Source organism: Pelmatolapia mariae, linkage group LG4 (genome assembly GCF_036321145.2).
Source record: "Pelmatolapia mariae isolate MD_Pm_ZW linkage group LG4, Pm_UMD_F_2, whole genome shotgun sequence".
In the NCBI taxonomy this organism is placed as follows: domain Eukaryota; kingdom Metazoa; phylum Chordata; class Actinopteri; order Cichliformes; family Cichlidae; genus Pelmatolapia; species Pelmatolapia mariae.
This window is the reverse complement of record NC_086230.1, coordinates 6,463,151-6,483,335: the sequence shown is the minus strand read 5'-3', so window position 1 is coordinate 6,483,335 and position 20,185 is coordinate 6,463,151. Positions and strand designations below refer to the sequence as shown.

The following is a 20,185-nucleotide window of genomic DNA, read 5'->3' as shown; positions in this document are numbered from 1 at the left end:
TTTGTCTCACTTTCACTCTAAGTATATATCTTGAAGATCACAGATTTTCAGAGTGCTGATGCACAACAGCCTTCCAAATGATTGGTAGCGATGAGGCTTATCTTTTGCCACTGAGTGGGAGGTTTAAAAAAAAGAACAACACTAGGTATGTTTATGTGTTGGCCTGTAAAAGGCTGCTGTACATGTTTGTTGTGTCTGATGAAAGATCTGTATCTATGAAACAAGCTCTCTGTTGTTTGCCTCTGACTTTAACTTTGTCAATTAATGTCTTGTTGAGCTGTGCTTTCAACATTGTGGGTTCTGAATCATTAAGGAAATATTTGGCCGACATTTGTTTTTACTGGAGCTTCTTGGACTGCGGATGGCCTGTGCCTTTGGATGACGAAGAGGTTTTGGGATCAGCTGAGAGAAGAGCTATGATGTCCTGCATAGCCTTACTTATCTGAACTCCAAACCTGTGAGAGTCCTGGGAAGGAAAAAAAGAAAAGAAAAAGTAAGTATTGAGAAGTGAAAGGGAAGTGTATAAAGCAGACAAACGTGTTACTGGGTACATAAGTAAAACCACAGAGACAGAAGAAAGAGAACATGGACAGAGAAATGAGAAGTCAAACCCTCTTTAGAATGAAGAAGGGATTTTTGGAGAGTTTCAAAACGAAAAGAACAAAATATTTATAGACATTCATCTCATTAAAAAACATTAAATTCAATGTAACCCTTGGGTTCAGGCATTCATGTGGGCCCTTCTTAAAAACCATTAGACCCATCTATACACTCTTGCCACCAAAAGACCCATTAACGGCTCTGAGAACAGGACACAACATGTGAGGCATTAAACCACTCTCATTTATCTTTGCATAAAGTGAATCAGTCAAATCTAAACAATCACAGAAAAAACAGGAACGAGTATTATGTCATTTTCTTGAGTAAGAGTCATTTTTTGTTCTGTTTTGAAACTCAAATGACTTTCATAATTTCAAACAGAGATTTACTCACGCAACATCAAAGGTGTGCGCCTTTGTTGACGTGACACTGTGCGCCACATTATGTTTACATGAGATTCATTTCTACAACCACGGATAGAGACAAAATACTGTTGCTGTTAATCTATCTGCAGTTTTTACACGCTTACATATTCACACGCAGTTACTGTCCCTCCATTTAGAAAGTCGGAGGCGTCAGAGTGAACTTCTCCATTCAACGCAGACGCTCTCACAACCAAAATCCTGGTTTTGAATAAATGTATTTTTTCTTAATTAAAATTTATGCATGCTGTATGCATTTTTTTCATTCCTAAGTTGTGAGTCTACATCAGCCAAAAAACTGTTTTTAGTTTTTAACATTTGAAATGATGAAGGCACTTGAAAAGTAACACTAAATTAGCTGCCTTTCCAGAAAAACAAAAACTTTTCATAAGTACTGAAGGGTTGGATCTTTCCCTCACAGGCTTCTAGACTTCTAATTGGCCAACACTACTACAAGGCTAGGATTTGGCTTGTTCTTGACAATCTTTAACAGGTTTTTGGCGTTTACATGTGGACGAAGATATTTTTTAAAACTGCACATGTGGACGGGATTTTTTTAAAATTATTTTTATGTATTTTTTTTGTTTGTTTTTAAGACACTGATCTGAAAGGTAAATGTGTGTGTTAGAAGCAGCTTTGTTGGATTTGTTTTTAGTGTGAATTTTTTTCTTTAATCAGCTTTTCCACACAGGTTTGAACTGCGTGGCCTGTCTGTCTTTCTGGGAAAACACAGGCCAACGTGTGAAATGAGAGCGTGCACCGCCCTCCAGAACTTTGCTCCTGTTAATGAAACTGAATATTTTATGGATCTAAATGTTTAGAGACAATAGTGAGGTACTGACCTGTCTGTCTCTTTAAATTGTAGATGTTTAATTCTAGGCTACATGTTATTCATCTCCCATTGAGTCTGCTTGGCATATGCTATATATAAAGGCTCTGGACTTTTCCAAAATGGCATAAAAAGACGGCTTTAGCATGATTATTACTATTTCAATTTCTGGGAAGTTTTCAATTGTCTCTCCTGTGGCTATGAAGAGTTTTGGCTGGAGTTTCATGTTTTATCCCTTTCTTCAATTGTTAATTCTCTTGGAGCCATGAAAACCCAAACTAGGCCTTACAAGGACTAGTTGATGCCTGGATGTGCATTAATAATAAGTACATGAAGTGTACCTGTACCTCAATAGCTGAGAAGAGTCTTTATCCATCATTTGTGGATCTACTGATTTGTTTTTTTAATGTGGCACCTTTTTTCATGAACTGCAGATGATGAAAAATCCTCTTTATTTGAGAAAATGTGCTTTAACTAATTTTGTTCATACTTACCAAGCTCCTTAGCTACTTCTTTACTATGTGAATAAACGATTTGAACAGGAAAGGTATCGTAGAATTAAAAACACATCTCAATAGAAGCAAAGGTTAAAATTTGGAATGAAATTTATGACTGTTCATATAAAATCCAAAAAAATAGTTAAAATCCAAAAGCTGCTGCAATCCTTTGTATTAATGATCTCACTCTCTCTTCCTGTTTGTGTGTGTGTGTGTGTGTGTGTGTGTGTGTGTGTGTGTGTGTGTGTGTGTGTGTGTGTGTGTGTGTGTGTCCTTCCTGAGTTGACATTTCCCCCGTAATGAACCATGAAGTCAGTGTGGATTGAGGACTTCCTGAGCTGTTGCCGAACATAAAAGTACAATCACTCTGGACAAAATTAGTTTTTATCTACCATCATGTATTTTCAAACACCATGCTGTAATTGTATTTAGCTTTTGAATGCAAAAACTTATGTACATAGTAAATACACAGTCAGCTTATTTACATAGTTGTCCCCAACTTTTCTCACTTCTCGTTTCCCTGTCAGCAGGCTGGATAAGTTATCGTTGCGAGAATCATCTCATGGTTCATCAGACTCAAATTTCTCTAGACCAGCGGCCTGCGATCTCTTTTTAAGAGTCATTTTTGGCTAAAAACACATAGAGCTCCAAAAACACACTCAAGTGTTACAATTAAGGCAGCACCGATTAAAGCACAAATTAGTCTATCAGCATGACTATCAGGTGTAAGTACAATATAAAGCGCCTTGAGGTGACTTTTGTTGTGATTTGGCGCTATATAAATAAAATTGAATTGAATTGAATCGAATTGAAGTACCCTGCACTGCTCTGCTGCAGGCCATTAAATAATATGTAGTTCAGTTCATCATTACAGTGTCATGATGTATTTGCCTCATTTGAGGAAATATAGAGCTAAAATAACAAAAATTGAAATGTCAAAAAGTTTTGACTTTTCAAAGGAAACTTGCCAATAAAAAAAATTGCAACTCTGGTATTTTTATTCTTTTGTGAGTTGGGTTTAATTTGAGCTTAGATGCAAACCTAAAATACATTTTTGTTTTTTGCAATTTGACGAACAAAAGCCAAAAACTAGCATTTTTCTTAATTTCAGGTAACACAAATTGTCTGTACTTTTGTATTAGCTGTGCTTGCACATGTGGTCAGCCCTAAAGGCCCATTTAGAGCGAGGAGGAACTAACATTTAGGCCTACTGTGATCTGAGTCCTGCCTGTTTTTTTTCCAAATGTATAAAATTGTCTATAGTGATGATAAATAAACCATGCAGCAACTTAGTAATGCTGTAGCTAAACTGATGTCATCAATTTGCGGACTGTTCCCCTTTCTGATGCTCACACGAATACTTTACTGGAAATCAAATGTGGTTTTTCTCTGAAAAAGCAATTCATCTTTACTTTGATTTCTAGCCATTTTCTTGCTGCTGACAAAGCAAAACTTTCTGCAAACTTGGAAACAACTCCAAAGATTAGCGGTTTGTATGTAAAAATATTAGCTGTTGAGGTTTAGAATTAAGAGGATCATCTGATAAATCAAAGGGTTGATTTTGGCATTTTTTTCAGAATTTTTATTTTTTTTATTTTAGATGAATGTGTGTTTACTGAGAAGAGCAGGTGATTAAAATGGAAGTGAAAATGTGTGAAACAGTACATTCTGTCCTTTCGTGGAACAAAGGCTATGCCACATATCTTGTCCACATGACATCATAGCCTGTATTAAGAAATAATTCAGGGAAAATTCAACAACATTTATGTGTCATTTAAAACCACAAATCCACCCTAAACATTTATAATCCTGCACCGTTTGTGGTCATGCTGATTTGTGATGTTAAGATTACTAAGTAATACTCCAAGTGTTGGTTTACTGTACAAATACACGGATGAGAGGTGCACAAAAGTCAAGGTGGCTTCAAACAAGAAATTTCAGGAATTTAAAGGACTTAAAATGAAAGTCTGAAGCAGGCCCTGCCTTTATAGGTTAGATCCAGTTTTGGTAGTATTTACGGAGTAACCTGTCTTACTACACTACTAAACTTCTTGATTGTACTGTAGTGACTCATCCAAAGAGCCATCTAAGCCAAGAAACACTCTTAAAGACTCGTTAGTATAAGACCAACATTTCAAGATTGACAGAGCCAAGATAAACATCCTGACTTTACTAGGTCTGTATTTGGTTTCACTGCGTTCACACTGAAGGATCCTTAGTTCTACTTTCATCATTGCATCATTTAGTTCAGTTATAAAACAGTAACCACCACCAGCCCAACACTAGGAACATAGGAAGTGTTTATCCAAATGATGCTGGACATTAGTTGAACATCTTGGTCACAAACGTGTTGCATGTTCTTTTAAATGATTACTAATGCCACACTAGGATGTCAGCGGACAGATACTTGTGGTACCATTCAATAACCCAATTCTGTGTTCTGGTGAAGCTTTTCCTCCAGTACTGAAGGGGGCAGCATACAGCTACAAGTGTTTTAATCTTTACATGCTGACGACGAAGTAGTAAACCCAGTAGCACAGGACAAAAACTACAAAATGGCAAAGAACATACTTAGTGGAAGTTATGTTATGTGTGTGTGCAGCTGTCACAATAGCTCTGCTTTGGATCGCTGATGAGAAAGGCAGAGTCGTCTTTGCAAGTACTTTGTGTTTGGGTAGGTGTGGGCAAAGCTGACCAAGTGAAGAAAACTGAGTCACAAAAAGCAAACAATATTATGCTGTTCCCACCAATGGAGGACATGCTTCCAATGTAGTGCCTAATAGGCCAGAGTGTGCCAGTTGTAAAAGGCTCCAGAGGACTGTCTGGTGTAAATGAGCTTTCCTACAACAGTGTGTTATATAACACTGGGACTCTGAACTCCCAAGACACAGAGATGTTACTTACAGTCTGACTGCAGGAGTATTTGGAAGACACGTGGAAGTTGACCATATCTTCACCCACGATGATGTATGAAACTCCATAACAATCGTCAGCAACCTGACATGACAGTGAAGACACGAGGTTTCATATTAACGCCTCCAGAAGTACATTATGTAGTCTCCCTGTCTTAGTGCCATAAAAAGATGTAAATGTGCCAACTCACAGGTCCAAAGCCCCCACCAAGCGAGATGAAATCTGGGTGGTTCTTCAGGTCGAATAGATTCATCTGCTGAACTGGAGTCTGACTGGTGGAGAGACGCCAAGGCTCAGACAGAACCTTAAATGAGGGATTGAGTGAGAAAAAGGTGGGGTGAACATGCAGCGGCAGATGTGAACAGCTAACAGAGAGCAAATGACACAAAACTCGCTAAGAAGAATGCTTTGACCTCTCTTCTTGATTTTGGTAAAGAAGCAGTTCACAGCAGTGCATTCTTGACTGAACAAAAGGAGCCTTTGTCTCTCATTGTGTGTTAGATATGCATCTTTAAAGCAGCTGATCAATGACACGTTCCATTTTGTTTCTTGATACATTCTCATTCATCCAGGAAAGTAAATCTCCAAAAGTTGATTCTGTTCATCTGGACGTAGCGTTTTGTGGGAGAAACATTTCGTCACTCATCCAAGTGACTTCTTCAGTCTCAGCAGACTGCAGGTTTCCCCAATCTTATAAACAGTACATTTGCATAATGACTGAAACCACCCCTCCTCGATTCAGAGATGGTCTTTCCCTTTCCACGTAAATGGCCTCCTTGACTCCGTGCTCACACCATCCAAAATGACACAGCGGCCAGGGAGGCAGAAGAAGAGCACATCAAGAAGGCCCTGAGTAAATGTGGTTATCCCAGCTGGACTTTTTTCAAAGCTGGAAAGGCGCCAAAAGAAAGCTCCAGCCGATCCAGAAGAGAAAGACAACTGCTGCCCAAGCAAAAACCTGTAGTGATCCCATATGTGTCAGGAGTATCGGAGCAGTTGAGACGCATTTCTTCTAAACACCGGGTTTCTGTGGCTTTTAAACCGCAAAACACGCTGAGCCAAAAACTGGTTCACCCCAAGGATCGGGTCCCCCGACACAAACAGAGTAACATAGTGTACGCTGTTAAGTGCCAGGAGGATTGCCAGGATTTATACATCGGGGAAACCAAACAACCCCTGGCGAAGCGGATGGCACAACACAGAAGAGCTACCTCGTCAGGCAAGGACTCAGCAGTCTATTTACACCTACAGGCCAGTGGACACTCTTTCAATGATGAGGATGTACACATCCTGGACAGGGAAGAACGCTGGTTTGAGCGCGGAGTCAAGGAGGCCATTTACATGAAAAGGAAAAGACCATCTCTGAATCGAGGAGGGGGCCTAAGGGTACATCTTTCGCCATCTTACAATGCTGTGATTGCAGCTGCTCTCCAACTCTCGGTCATGAGAATTTGCATAATTATGATTAAGGAACTGACCTCCTAGCCCATTGTTCCTTCACTGGGCTGGTTTCAGTCATTATGCAATGTACTGTTTATAAGATTTGGGGAAACCTGCAGTCAGCTGAGACTGAAACGTTTCTCCCACAAAACGCTACGTCCAGATGAACAGAATCAACTTTTGGAGGTTCCATTTTGTTGTTCTGCTCTTAAGTCTTTTATGGTTGCATTTCTAAAAGCTGAGACAGCCTGCTCACATACTACACAAAACGATTGTGATAGTCACTGTGATGGCAACCACTGTGAAAGTTCCACTATGAACTACATGAAAGTTCCACTATGAACTACATATGAACTCTTAAATGTTTCTGCTGCTGCCGCCATCGGCAAAGGAGTGGATCTCACTAAACATGTTGTGTGCAATACAACTGGAAACGAGAGCCTGAGGACATAACTAGAGATGGACCGATGCGATATTAAATATCGTATCGGTCCGATACTGATCTAAATTACTGGATCGGATATTGGAGGGAAATAAAAATGTAAACTGATCCATTAAATATCACAAAAGCACCTCACAAAACTTGCGACATGGCGTAACTCAGCTTATAAGTTACGAGGAGTATGCGTCACGTGATAGAGCGGCTGTGGCGTGCGAGACCTGTCGGCAGTCTGGTTGAGCATTTGGAGCGTCGCTACCAAACCGGCATGATAAAACTGGTGTGCATATTAGAAAAAACAGGAAGCAAAGTTGTATTTCTGTTTTATTTTTTCACTTTGTTTCAGCAGACTGTCTCAAGCTAATTCAAGCTGAATTTCAGAGCTCATATACTGTCATTGAAATAGCAGTAAAAACCAACATATACCAACAGGGGGCTCAGGGGATTGGGAAGCTCATCTGTAACCGGAAGGTTGCCGGTTCGATCCCCCTGCTCTCTCTGTCCTGGTCGTTGTGTCCTTGGGCAAGACACTTCACCCTACTGCCTACTGGTGTTGGCCAGAGGGGCCGATGGCGCGATATGGCAGCCTCGCTTCTGTCAGTCTGCCCCAGGGCAGCTGTGGCTACAACTGTAGCTTGCCTCCACCAGTGTGTGAATGTGAGAGTGAATGAATAGTGGAATTGTAAAGCGCTTTGGTTGCCTAGAAAAGCGCTATATAAATGCAATCCATTATTTCATCTCAGAGAAAGCTATCCCAGAGATGTAAAGCAAGTGTGTAAGATCATCTCTGAATGTTTGTAAAGCATTCCCACGTTAAGCTTAACAACCAGCCAATTCATTTATGTCCTCTGTAATGGGTGTTTGTTTTTGGTCTACATCTTTTGACTTATCTGTGCTACCCTACTAAGTCCTGATGTAATAAACAGAGGACATCCTGGGCTTTCAGTTGATATCTTTGGCGTTTGGGTGGCTTCTTTCTGCTCTGAAAATGAAGGAAATCACAAAAAGTTAAAGGAGGATTTGATGTGGGAGGATTCTTTTTCCTCAGTTTTCAGGAGGATATTACAATTGGAAGAAATCCCAGTTAAAAGACAATGAGTTCTGTTTTTAATGTCAGAGCTCAGAATCTTAAAACTGCAGTTAGTCCCACAGACTAATTACAATAACACATAAATATAGTACACGCTCAGGAAACTGTAGCCGCATGTGCAAAAATATCTGAGACTGCAGAGGCGAAGCAGGAAATAAACATGAAAGACTTTATCTCCAACTCCAGAAGTGGATCAGTGAACTCACCATGCACTTGGACAGTAGGCTGTGAGTATGCAGTGTCCTCAAAGCACATTCCACATTTCTTTTGCAATTTTCCAGCAGGCCCATGATTTAAAACTAACTACATAAACTGATACGTGACCTCTTTGTTTTCAAATAGAAATGAGGGTACTTCTAAAAGTCTGACCTACTTAATATTCACTCAGCGTCTTCATCAGTCCCACTGCTTACCATGACTACTGAAGAAGCACCTTTTGGTAATATGTGTTTTTAAGTTTTTCATTATATGTTATTAACTTATAGTTGAAGTATATCTGTACACAAAGGCTAAAATTTACAGAAAATATAGTCGATATAAAGGGTTGCACAACAGTTAAGGTAAACAAACACAAAATATAAATATTAAGACAATCTCAGAAATTTTAGTCTTGACTGCTTCAGAAAATATAGTTTTCACTCAGTCATATAAAGAATCAGTCAGTTTAAAGGTCAGTAAATCTGAGCAGAGACTACTACAATGGTGCCATATGTGAGTTTCCTGGGGTGTCAAGACACAGACAAACTGGATGCTGCTGCTGAGTCGGCCGAAGCATCTGTGATGAGTAAGTCACATTCTGGTGTATAAGCAAGGATAAAGGAATTGAGGAAGTATGCTTTCTGTGTTCACTGTAGTGCCCTTTCATAGTAGATCCAGTCCAAAGTCTGTCGGATTCAAATTTCAAATCCAAATTTCTTCTCTTTACAAATGTTTAATGGGGGACCGAGTGAACTGCAGTGCCACATTGGTCTTCTAGACATATATCACAGATAGGTTGGCTGCTATTTGGTGTGTGCTGAGAGATATCTCATCAGAAAGCAATGCTCAGAGAGCTTTAGGGCGATACTGGTTCAAATGGACCTGGAGTCTGTTGCATGCTTTGCACTCTTTTGAAAAGTGTTGGATGGATCTAATATGTCAGATATGCTTCAGTCCAAAACTGTTGATCTGTCTAAGGCTGAATCACCTAAGGATTCAACAGTTCATTAGCGCAATTGTTTTGATGATCTGCCGACAGATATTGTGCAGAAGTGAAAACAGTGGCATCTCATCCCGACTAGAGATGGACCGATCCGATATTACGTATCGGTCCGATACTGACCTAATTACTGGATCGGATATCAGAGAGAAATAAAAAATGTAATCTGATCCATTAAATGTCACAAAAGCACCTCACAAAACTTGCGACATGGCGTAACCCAGCTCATGACCTTAGCACGTCGGAGCAGGATGCCTCACGTGATAGAGCGGCTGTGGCGTGCGAGACCTGTCAGCGGTCTGGAGTTCACACCGAAAGCATCGGTGTGAACTCCACTCCACGGAGCCTCGCTATGTGCTTCCAAACCGGCATTTCATCTTGAAGAAAGCTAACCTAGAGAAGTAAAGCAAGTGTGTAAGACCATCTCTGAATGTTTGTAAAGCATTCCCACGTTAAGCTTAACAACCGATATATGGAGCGACTGCCTTTTTTCTCTCCCTCTCCTGCTGCTACTTCAATCATGAAACTGATCAATGATCAGCTGATCGGCTTTTCTGTCGCGAGTCTCTCTTGTTTGTTTTGGCCCACTTTGCACCAGAAAGAGGAAACAAGCGGCTGAACAACAGCAGCACGTTTAAGCTTGATAAGCTGTTGTTAGAATTTATTCAATATTACTTTCTACACCAGGATCATTTTCTACGTCGCTGCCAGCTGGTAACTGTGCAGGGGCGGGTCTAGCAAAGTTATCCCAGGGGGGCAGGTAGGGCATTAACAGGGAAAAGGGGGATACAAAGAAATACTTTTCTTTCTAATTCTCATGTCTAGCTTTTAATAAATAATTATCTGAATCTTACAACCAAAGTTTTCATCTGATGTAAAATGTATAGAAATCCATTATTGTAAATATTAAGTCAAATTTATGACCTAGTAAGCTAAAGTAATTTTTCCTTTGGGAAGAACCATCTGTGCAGTCAATTCTGTTGAAGAAAGAAAGATGTTGAATCTATTTATTGTAGAAAAATTATTGATGTGCATTTTTTTTTATACGTATAAAAAAATGCACAGAAATCAATACAGCGTCTGGAGTTCAATTTAATGCATGTGCATTAAATTGAAGTCGATTAAGCATTATCAGGTGGAGGGTGGGGGGGAGTTGCTGGGAGTTGGCAACCCTATTAATTAAGTTTGCCTAATATTTCCGCTAAGTACTCTTTAAAATACCAGAATAGAGAGGATGGTGCAGGTTTAAGTTTATTAGACTGATCAGTTTTGCTGAACTATGAAATATTTTGGGTGCAGTGTATTTTTTGAATACAGGTGTAACAGAATAGCTTTAGTGTTTTTGAACTTATACAAAATGCAGCAAGATATTTAAATATCTATATCGTATTTATATCGGTATCGGCAGATATCCAAATTTATGATATCGGTATCGGGCATAAAAGAGTGGTATCGTGCCATCTCTAGACATAACGTCATCAGGATAGTGTTACTTGGATCCTGTATGAGGAGGTTGATGATCATTTTCATTAGGTGAGCAGCACAACGCTGGTGGTTAGAAAAAAAAGCCAGGTTTCAGGCACTTCCAACATTGGCTTCACTTTTCAGATCTACTTGGATGATACTTGGATGTATACGGGATTGATCACTTGCTTTCTCTTTCTTCTGTCCACCTGACAGAGTCTTTGCTATTTATGTCTAACTTCAAGTTTGTTTTGTCCAACAAGAATTCTGCTAAAGAAGTGCACGTCCATTCAAATCAATGCAATCTGTTTACATATAAAAAGGTATTCATGATTTTTGAAACAGTTGAAACTCATTCACTTTGGTCCTGTTTAATCTGTTAGGATGATTAAACCAAACAGACTGAATATCAGTACATCTAAATGTAGCCATTCTCGGGAAACGACCAAAGGCTTATGTCTGTGAAGGTTCTCAGTCATCCGGGTCATCGTAGTCTAAGGAGCTTGGAAAGAACAGTGTCTGGACTTCTTTAACTTGCTTTAAGGTGTTTCACCTCATCCGAGAAGCTTCTTCAGTTCTAGGGTCAAATGGTGGAGAGTCCCACCCCCAGGTGGGCTCATAGTGAAACCTAGCCCCACCCTATCGTGTGGTGGGGCTAGGTAAGGTCAGATGGCCCAGGATGTGAGTGGGCGTTAAGGTGTCTGGGAAGTTCATCAGTTGGTGTCGTAAACCACCGACACCAACTGATGAACTTCTCTTTCTAAGCTCCTTAGACGACCAAAGGCTTACTTCTTTGAGGAAAGGCGACTCCACTCCCAAGTATTTGGAGACTGCGTAAAGGCAGAAGAGATGTCTGTCGATTCCTGCTCCAGTCATAGCCATCCGATAAAGGTTCTGGTGCTTCTCAGAAGTCAGTTGGAAAAGGCGTCTGCATTCCTCCTCTGTCTGTCAAAGCAAACACAACTTTAATAGATGAAGGTGGCTGCTGTGCAGCAAAATGATTGTTGACTCAAGGGACCAAAATACCGCTTCCGTTAGATCATGACCAGTGTTGGGATTAAATAATTTTCAGTGCTTCAATAATGTTATGGTTTTTTATTAATAAGTGTTATAAAGTTATATAGTGTAGTATTAAGTGGACACAGCCCTAAAAATAAAGGCATGAGACCATGTGTCCTTGGGGAGTAGAAAGCTGCAGACTCACACTTGCCTGGGAAAATGTAGATAAGAGGGGACCATCTCTAGTAGAAAGTTACTGAGACACTGTTGTTTAGACTAGAATGAGAGAGCTTCTGTAATAAAACTGTGAGGGGCACACCACCATTTTGAGATCTGCGGCAACGTGTCATGCAGGACGCATCTCCCTTCTAGAAGTAATACAGTAAATAAAGTGTTAAATGGTCTACTCAGCAGTGTTTTGTCTTCCATCAGATGCCTCTGAGGAATCAAAAGAACTCGGTGAAGTGTTGATATTCACACCACTCCTGTCTGGACTAACTAGCAATTATATAGCTGCTATGCTCTATGCGTGAATGTAAATGGTAAATGGCCTGTACCCAAAGCGCTTTACACTACATTCAGTCATTCACCCATTCACACACGTAGTGTACACACAATGTGTACACATACGGTTCCTCCTGCTGGATGATTTAACACAATTACTAAATTCACATGACTTGTGTAAAAATTTTCAAGATGACTGTCATATTTTGAGTTATTAATCTGACCATTTAAAGCAAATACTGACAGAGTTGAGCTGGCCTTAGCGTTTGGACAGCTTTGCCATCAGTTTCCAGCACCGTGTCACTGACGCTCACTGAAAAATGGCTTGAACCCAAAAACTTCAACAGTTTGATCCACACAGCTTATGAGTTGGATTTTGTGAGGAATTTAGAAGAGGTGTGTGTGTGCATTCTTACAGATTATTGTTAATTAGTGTTATCTTTCATAGTCACTGCAGCATGCAGAGAGGTGCCGTAAGGCTTAAGGCTGTATCCTTTCCAAGTTTGAACAGACACCTGGATCAGTGGCACCTGGTATTCTTTTTTTCTTTCTGTCCGGCCCTCCCTGAAGAAACGGGTCATTGAAGCCTCGTAAGTCAGACAAAAGCCACCGCGATCCTAGAAGCAGACAAAAGCAGGTGGGGAGATGTGGTTTAAAGCAGTACAAGCAAATCTGATAATGACAGCTGTTTGTGTGTGTGTGTGTGTGTGTGTGTGTGAGAGACTGACTGACTGACTGAAAGAATAATAGTTATGATTTGGAGAGACCAAACAGCCACTTCACAAGCGTATGGCACAACATAGGAGAGCCACCTCCACAGGACAAGACTCAGCAGTCCATCTGCATCTTAAGTAGGGATGGGTACCGGTGTCCGGTGCCATGATGGCACCGGTTCTGACATAAACGATAGTAACCAGACCGAAAAGCAGCGCACATTTCGGTGCTTTTTTTTCCTGAGCCAATTTTAGCCAATCATTTTACGTTTCCGAGGATAGTAGGCGGGTCCAGGTACGTACGTTCTTTTAGAGCAGAGCTACAGATTAAAAATGCCCAAGGCGAAGCGGTCAAAAGTCTGGCTGTACTTCGCAGCAAAAGATGCAAACTCAGCAGCCTGCAACAAGTGCTTTAAGCTGGTACTGTGATACTGTCAAAGGAGGTAACACCTCAAATCCGATGAAACACCTGGCGACGCATAGCGGTTTTTTTTAAAGCCGAGAAATGCGCCGTGTTTGATAGCTTGCTGTGAGACCTCACACCGGCACATCTACTGCGGGTGTGGTGCCTGTTATCGGACCGAAGAGGAGAGTCCTGGCCCCTAGCCCTGCCAGTGTAGCAGAAATGATGAGGATGATGATGGCAGCAGCAGCCGTTCTTCTCTGCGTGAGTAGCTTAATGTTGTTCGTGTGTAATTTACGTTGAGTAGGCTAACCATGTTATTACATTAATGCACGTAAGGTGAACTAGCAAACACCGTCGTAGTTACATGCGGCTGTCTTCTTGTTTGATGGCAGATGCTCCCTTCACCCTGGCCAAAAAGGCTAAAATGACCAAAGAAAAAGTGGAAAACAGTTAAACATGAGAGGTTTTTGGACAAAGTTTGTGTTTTTTTTCCACTGTTTAAGCACTGCTTCCAGCCAAGAGTGATACCATATATGCCCTATAGCTGAAGAAAAGGCTAACATTGTTATCTTTTTACAAAAAAACAGCTAAACATGAGAGGTTTTTGGACAAAGTTTGTGTTTTTCCATTGATTAAGCACTGCTTCCAACCAAGAGTGATACCACATATGCCCTATAGCTGCAGAAAAGGCTAACATTGTTATCTTTTTACAAAAAAAACAAAAAAAAAAAACAGCTGAACATGAGAGGTTTTTGGACCAAGTTTGTGTTCTCCATTCTTTAAGCACCGGTTTGAGCACCGTTTAAGCACCGGCACCGTTTCAAAAGTACCGGTTTGGCACCGGTATCGGATAAAACCAAAACGATACCCATCCCTAATCTTAAGGATAAAGATCACTCTTTCGAGGATGCCAATGTTCACATTTTGGACAGAGAGGACAGATGGTTTGAAAGAGGAGTGAAAGAAGCCATCTATGTCCACTGTGAGCGACCATCTTTGAACAGAGGCGGTGGTTTACGACACCAACTGTCTGCCATCTATAATCCAGTTTTGAGTTCCCTCCCCAGACGCCTTAACGCCCACTCACATCCTGGGCCATCTGACCTCAGGAATTCGCATGATAAGGTGGGGTCAGGTTTCACAATGAGCTCACCCGAAACCCTGGCTGATTGGGACCCACACCCGTTTTCACACCTTGGCTCAGGCGATTAGAGGATCATCAGGGGGTCCTTTTGTCCCTCTTTGGGGGGATACTCCCACTGGGTTTAAATCTGGGACTCTGGGACCGCCATTTGACCTTAGAACTGAAGAAGCTTCTCGGATGAGAGGTGAAACGTCTTCAAGCAACTTAAAGAAGTCCAGACACTTTTCTTTGCAAGCTCCTTTGACTACGATGACCTGGATGACTGAGAACCTTCACAGACAATAATAGTTATGATTTATTACACATGCACTTAAAAAGCCAGACCAAAAAAAAAAAGACAAAATCAAAACAGGAAAAGCAGGAGAAACTATTTTCCCCACAGATCTGTTTAGGAAAGGAGGATTTTCCACATTCATTATACAAAATGATTACTGGATTTTAATTGAAGGGGAGAAAAAAAAGGGTGGGGGCAAAAGCTAGGATCAGAAAAGTCAATTTTGATAAAAACCTACCACTACAAGGAAAATGCAGCACCTCATAAGGAAATTTGCCAACATAATCAATAGGAATATCCATTCTTAATAATATATTTCAACTTAAGTATATGATTGCGCATCACATGAGTTTTTAGGTCGGCTCACAGGAAGATTAGAAAGCTGCCAAGGCTGAATACGGGCCTGCAACTGTGTCTTCCTGGCTCGTATAACCAGGGGTTAACAATAAAAATCATATACAGGGTGTGTCAAAAGAATAGTCTCATTTCAAAAGGCAAAATATTTTAAAATGTTTTTTACACTAATGGACATTGAAACTTGAGATAACTTTTGAAATACATGGCTGACGTTTTCATTCAAAACTTAAAATGCTCACAAAACAAACGTCTTCAGATATGTTCGTGGTTGCTGGTAGTAAGTGAAACTCTCATATTTCTAACGCTGAATGTTTCTATTATTACTGGTTTATGGAATTCAACCTATATGAAATAGGTTTCGTGTTTTGAGCCATCTCATTGCTTAGTCTTGATACATGCTCAATCATCCAGGTAAGTAAATCTCCAAAAGTTGATTCTGTTCATCTGGACGTAGCGTTTTGTGGGAGAAACGTTTCGTCACTCATCCAAGTGACTTCTTCAGTCTCAGCTGACTGCAGGTTTCCCCAATCTTATAAACACTACATTTGCATAATGACTGAAACCAGCCCACTGAAGGAACAATGGGCTGTGAGGTCAGTTCCTTAATCTTAATTATGCAAATTCTCATGACCACTGATCAACAACCACTGACCAAAACCCACTGATCAATGGCCATGAGGACCATTCACAGAGAGTTGGGGAATGGCTGCAATCACAGCATTGTAAGATGGCGAAAGATGTACCCTTCGGCCCCCTCCTCGATTCAGAGATGGTCTTTTCCTTTTCATGTAAATGGCCTCCTTGACTCCGCGCTCAAACCAGCGTTCTTCCCTGTCCAGGATGTGTACATCCTCATCATTGAAAGAGTGTCCACTGGCCTGTAGGTGAGAATAGACTGCAGAGTCCTGGCCTGACGAGGTAGCTCTTCTGTGTTGTGTGTTGGCGAAGCGGATGGCACAACACAGAAGAGCTACCTCGTCAGGCCAGGACTCTGCAGTCTATTCTTTCTGATGACTCTTCAGTAAACAGCTGCTGGATTAGATTGATCCCTCGGGTCCCATGTCGAGTCTTTCAAAAATCAGAAATGGTCCACTTGAGAAAATATGCCAAGTCTTTTAAGAGTCTAATGGAAAAAAAAAAACTGTTCACATGCTTGTCAAATTCCTAGATTCAACTATCTGCCACCTGCCAACAATGATGTGTTATTGAACATGTTCCAGTACCAACTTTGGATATTTATGATGAACCTATACTCAATGTAATGTTATAGGTCACTTATACTTTACATTTTTGTAGGGAGCATTCTGTTCAGTGTGTTATTTGTATAAGCTGTATAAGCTTGATTATTCTTCAAAAGTTGATTATGTTCATCTGGACATAGCGTTTTGTGGGAGAAACGTTTCGTCATCTTATAAACAGTACAGTACAGTACTGTTTATAAGATTGAGCATGACCATAGCGGGACTGGCCATTGGGCATTTGCCAAAATCTGTCTCCCCCCAGAAAATTATATGTAATGGCTTCCAAGAGTACCACTTTATTTTTAGATTAGATACCAATGAGAGAAGTAAGGCTGATTTCAGACTATGGGTCTCAGGGCTGCGTTAGAAAAATAAACTGCACAATGTTCTCACTTGGCTTATCCTGGTGGTTTGAACTACATGAAAGTTTTTACCTCTGAGGAACACATGTTTGGTTCATAAAGGCAGTGTGTACAACAGCGTCTTTCCTGGAAACATGAGTGGGAAATCTTTGTTTACACAGATCTAGTTGCACTGCAGCAGTGGATCATTTAACAACAGACATCTGAGATTACTGTCTACTAGGCAAATGTGTGGAATGTTACCTAAGGAGTTTGGAAAGAAAAGTGTCTGGACTTCTTTAAGTTGCTTGAAGACGTTTCACCTCTCATCCGAGAAGCTTCTTCAGTTCTCGGATGAGAGGTGAAACGTCTTCAAGCAATTTAAACAAGTCCAGACGCTTTCCTTTCCAAGCTCCTTAGGCTACGATGACCTGGATGACTCAGAACCTTCACAGACATGTGGAATGTTACATTTCATCATCGGTTTTTGGAATTCAGAAACCTCTCAATTGGGAAGTTGGTCTCTTTCAATGACTAGAATACTTACGATTTTGTGAAATCCAGTCGACATCTATTCTTGTTTATGGGTCCAAATTTAAATCACCGTCATCTATACTTGTAGATTTAAGTACTCTAACCTGTGTTACAGTGTTCATATCAACAATGCTATCATCACGTGGTCTCATTTTTGATAATCTGTATGATTGAGCTCAAATCTGTTTTTAAATGAACACATATTTTTACCTGTGCTCCATCTGTAACTTCATCACACAAGTTGGGAAGTTGGGTTCAGCATTGACAGTGACCACCGTGCTACAGGCGGCTTAGAGGCAAATTTAGAAAATTGATACACACAGAGTAAAACGCATATTCTTGCTAGCAACTCGTGTTGAACATGATTATTTCGTCTTATAAATAGGCTAATTTAGTGTTTGGTCTTTTAAACTGCATCTCATAACTGCCACCATTTTAACAGCACCCTTAGCACGGTCCATTACGTTTTTCATCTATTCTAATTTTGAATAATTTAGAATAGATTGTTTATTTTATTTTATTTTCACTTGCTAAATACGGGACAGACTTCACTGGGGAAAGAAAAGGAAGAAAGAAAGAGAGAAAGAAAAACAGCGGGGAAGAGGAACGGTGATAAAGAGCAAAAAACAAAAAACAACAAAACAAACAGACAAAAAATACATATATCAATCACCTGGATCACCTGTTCAGAAAGAAAAAGAGAAAACAAGCAAAGAAAAAGAGAGCAATATAATAAACAACATCATCGCGATGATCTATGGGAATATAACAGTAAATACTAAATATTAAATATTATTGTGCAGCACGTAAGATCGACAGCGCACAGTGTGCTTTGAGGTAGCAGCCAAAAAGGGTGTAGTTTGTGTGTGTGAGCACCCGTGTGTACACCTGTGAGCATGAGCGCGCTTGTATTTAAAAGGTTCCTTCATGTAATGATCTGCTAGAGGGTGTGGGGGGCCACAGCCCCGTCCTCCAGGGCATGAAGCAGGTATGGAGGAGATCAAGATTCACATATAACGGGGGTCGCTGTAAATGTATTGCTCATCTCTGGGAACCCATAATGTCTGCCTCCTTGACGCTTGAGTCAGACTATTTCCCAAAACTGAAAAATAAATTAGCTCACTCCTTTGTTAGACACGACATGCTCTCATGTCCTTTACATTTCCTGCTGAGATATTTTTAGAGCATACAGGAAAAAAAGAAAAGAAAAAAGAAACCCAAGCTTGTGAATAAATAATTAAATAAACACATAAACACTGATCTTCTTGATTTGAATGACAATATCCCGAAAAACAGAGCATTTCCTTCCTCTGGATTTTCTCCCTGATCCATTCTTTCAGGGAATCACAGTGGTTTATGTTTTAGTAGTTGTTTTTCCCTTCCCACATCTCTTGCATCTTCTCCATCTACTAGTACACAGTCATAAAGCAGTTCTCCAATGGATTCAGCAAGACAGTTAGGTAGGAGCTCTTGAGCTGCCACATAAATAAGCTTCCAGAATAGGAAAAATTGAATAAAAAAATATAATCTAAAATAAAAGAAAGTAATGCATTTAAACAATGACTGGAAAAAAGAAAGTGAAGCCAAGGAAAAGGCAAATGTGAAATTGAAAGTATTTAGTTCGATTACATGCAGACAGGAGGGTGTGGGTGAAGGAAGCAAAACTAAGGGAGACAAAGTGTGGACAAGCAGGGGCAAAACACACACGCGCGCACGCACACACGGGCAGAGACTGAAACAAAATGCCAGCGGGGGAGAAAACACTCGCCGAACCCCAAAGGGGATAATGAGGACGTGGCGGTCCGGTTCTGCTCATTTCTAGTGGAAACCATGGAACAAACAAACCAACAATAGCCAAGACTAAAAACAAACAAAAATTAAAATTAAAAAAATAAAAATAAAAATGTGAGGGAAATCAGAGTCCTGTTGCCTGTGCTGATAATAAGATAATGACACAGTTGTGGACTATTTAAACTGCCTGATTGAAATAAATTCCACGCACAGTGGGTCTTGCGTAAACTCCCATCCTGCTGCCAGAAGGTCCAAGCCAAAGTACAAACATTTGCATACACACATGCACAAAAAGGGACTTGACAAGACTAAGGTTGAGAGATTTGCCACACACGGAGACGAGAGAGAAAGGAAAACAAAAGGAGACTGAAAAATATGAAAGCCAAAGCTGATGCAAAGCACTCCTACACTCCTTAAAAATGCCCTCCCACTGAGTCAGTGATAACAAACAGAATCCAAAACCAAACCTTGGTATATATATCAAAACTGTAGGAGCAGGGGGATTTCCACCGAATGATACACAAGAGATTCCCAATATGAAAACACTAAATAGTGACATTTTAAAACACTGATTTCTGTGTTTTGGTGGATGGAGATTTGACGCTTAAACTTGAACATCATCACTTAAACATCATTGAGGTCTGCAACATCAAGATTGCATGCGCCCTGTCCTCGGTCCTCTCCACTTTCACCCAGTACATGAAATGACACACCAGAGACAATAAAACTTTGGACTTATGGTATACCCTGCAAATAAGGCATTTGCCTTTTCTGTTCAGTCGAGTTCTCACCCAACTCATCTGGATGTATGCACACAATTTATAGCTAATGAGAATACAGAAAGCCCAATAAGGGCCAGGTCTTAAAGTGTTAAATGCCTACCTACTCCCTGTTGCACTTAAAACATTTATTTACACCATCATGGGTTTCTGTATATCTTATACCAACCTCAAGCATCCTGTATTACCTGTTTAAAATAAGCCATCTAA

The 20,185-nt window shown here is 40.4% G+C and overlaps 1 pseudogene; it reads right to left on the bottom strand.

Moving 5' to 3' along the window:
* Window positions 1-337: 337 nt before the first annotated feature.
* The window catches only part of LOC134625707 (carnitine O-palmitoyltransferase 1, liver isoform-like), a 71,883-nt pseudogene continuing 52,035 nt past the window's right edge, over window positions 338-20,185 (bottom strand).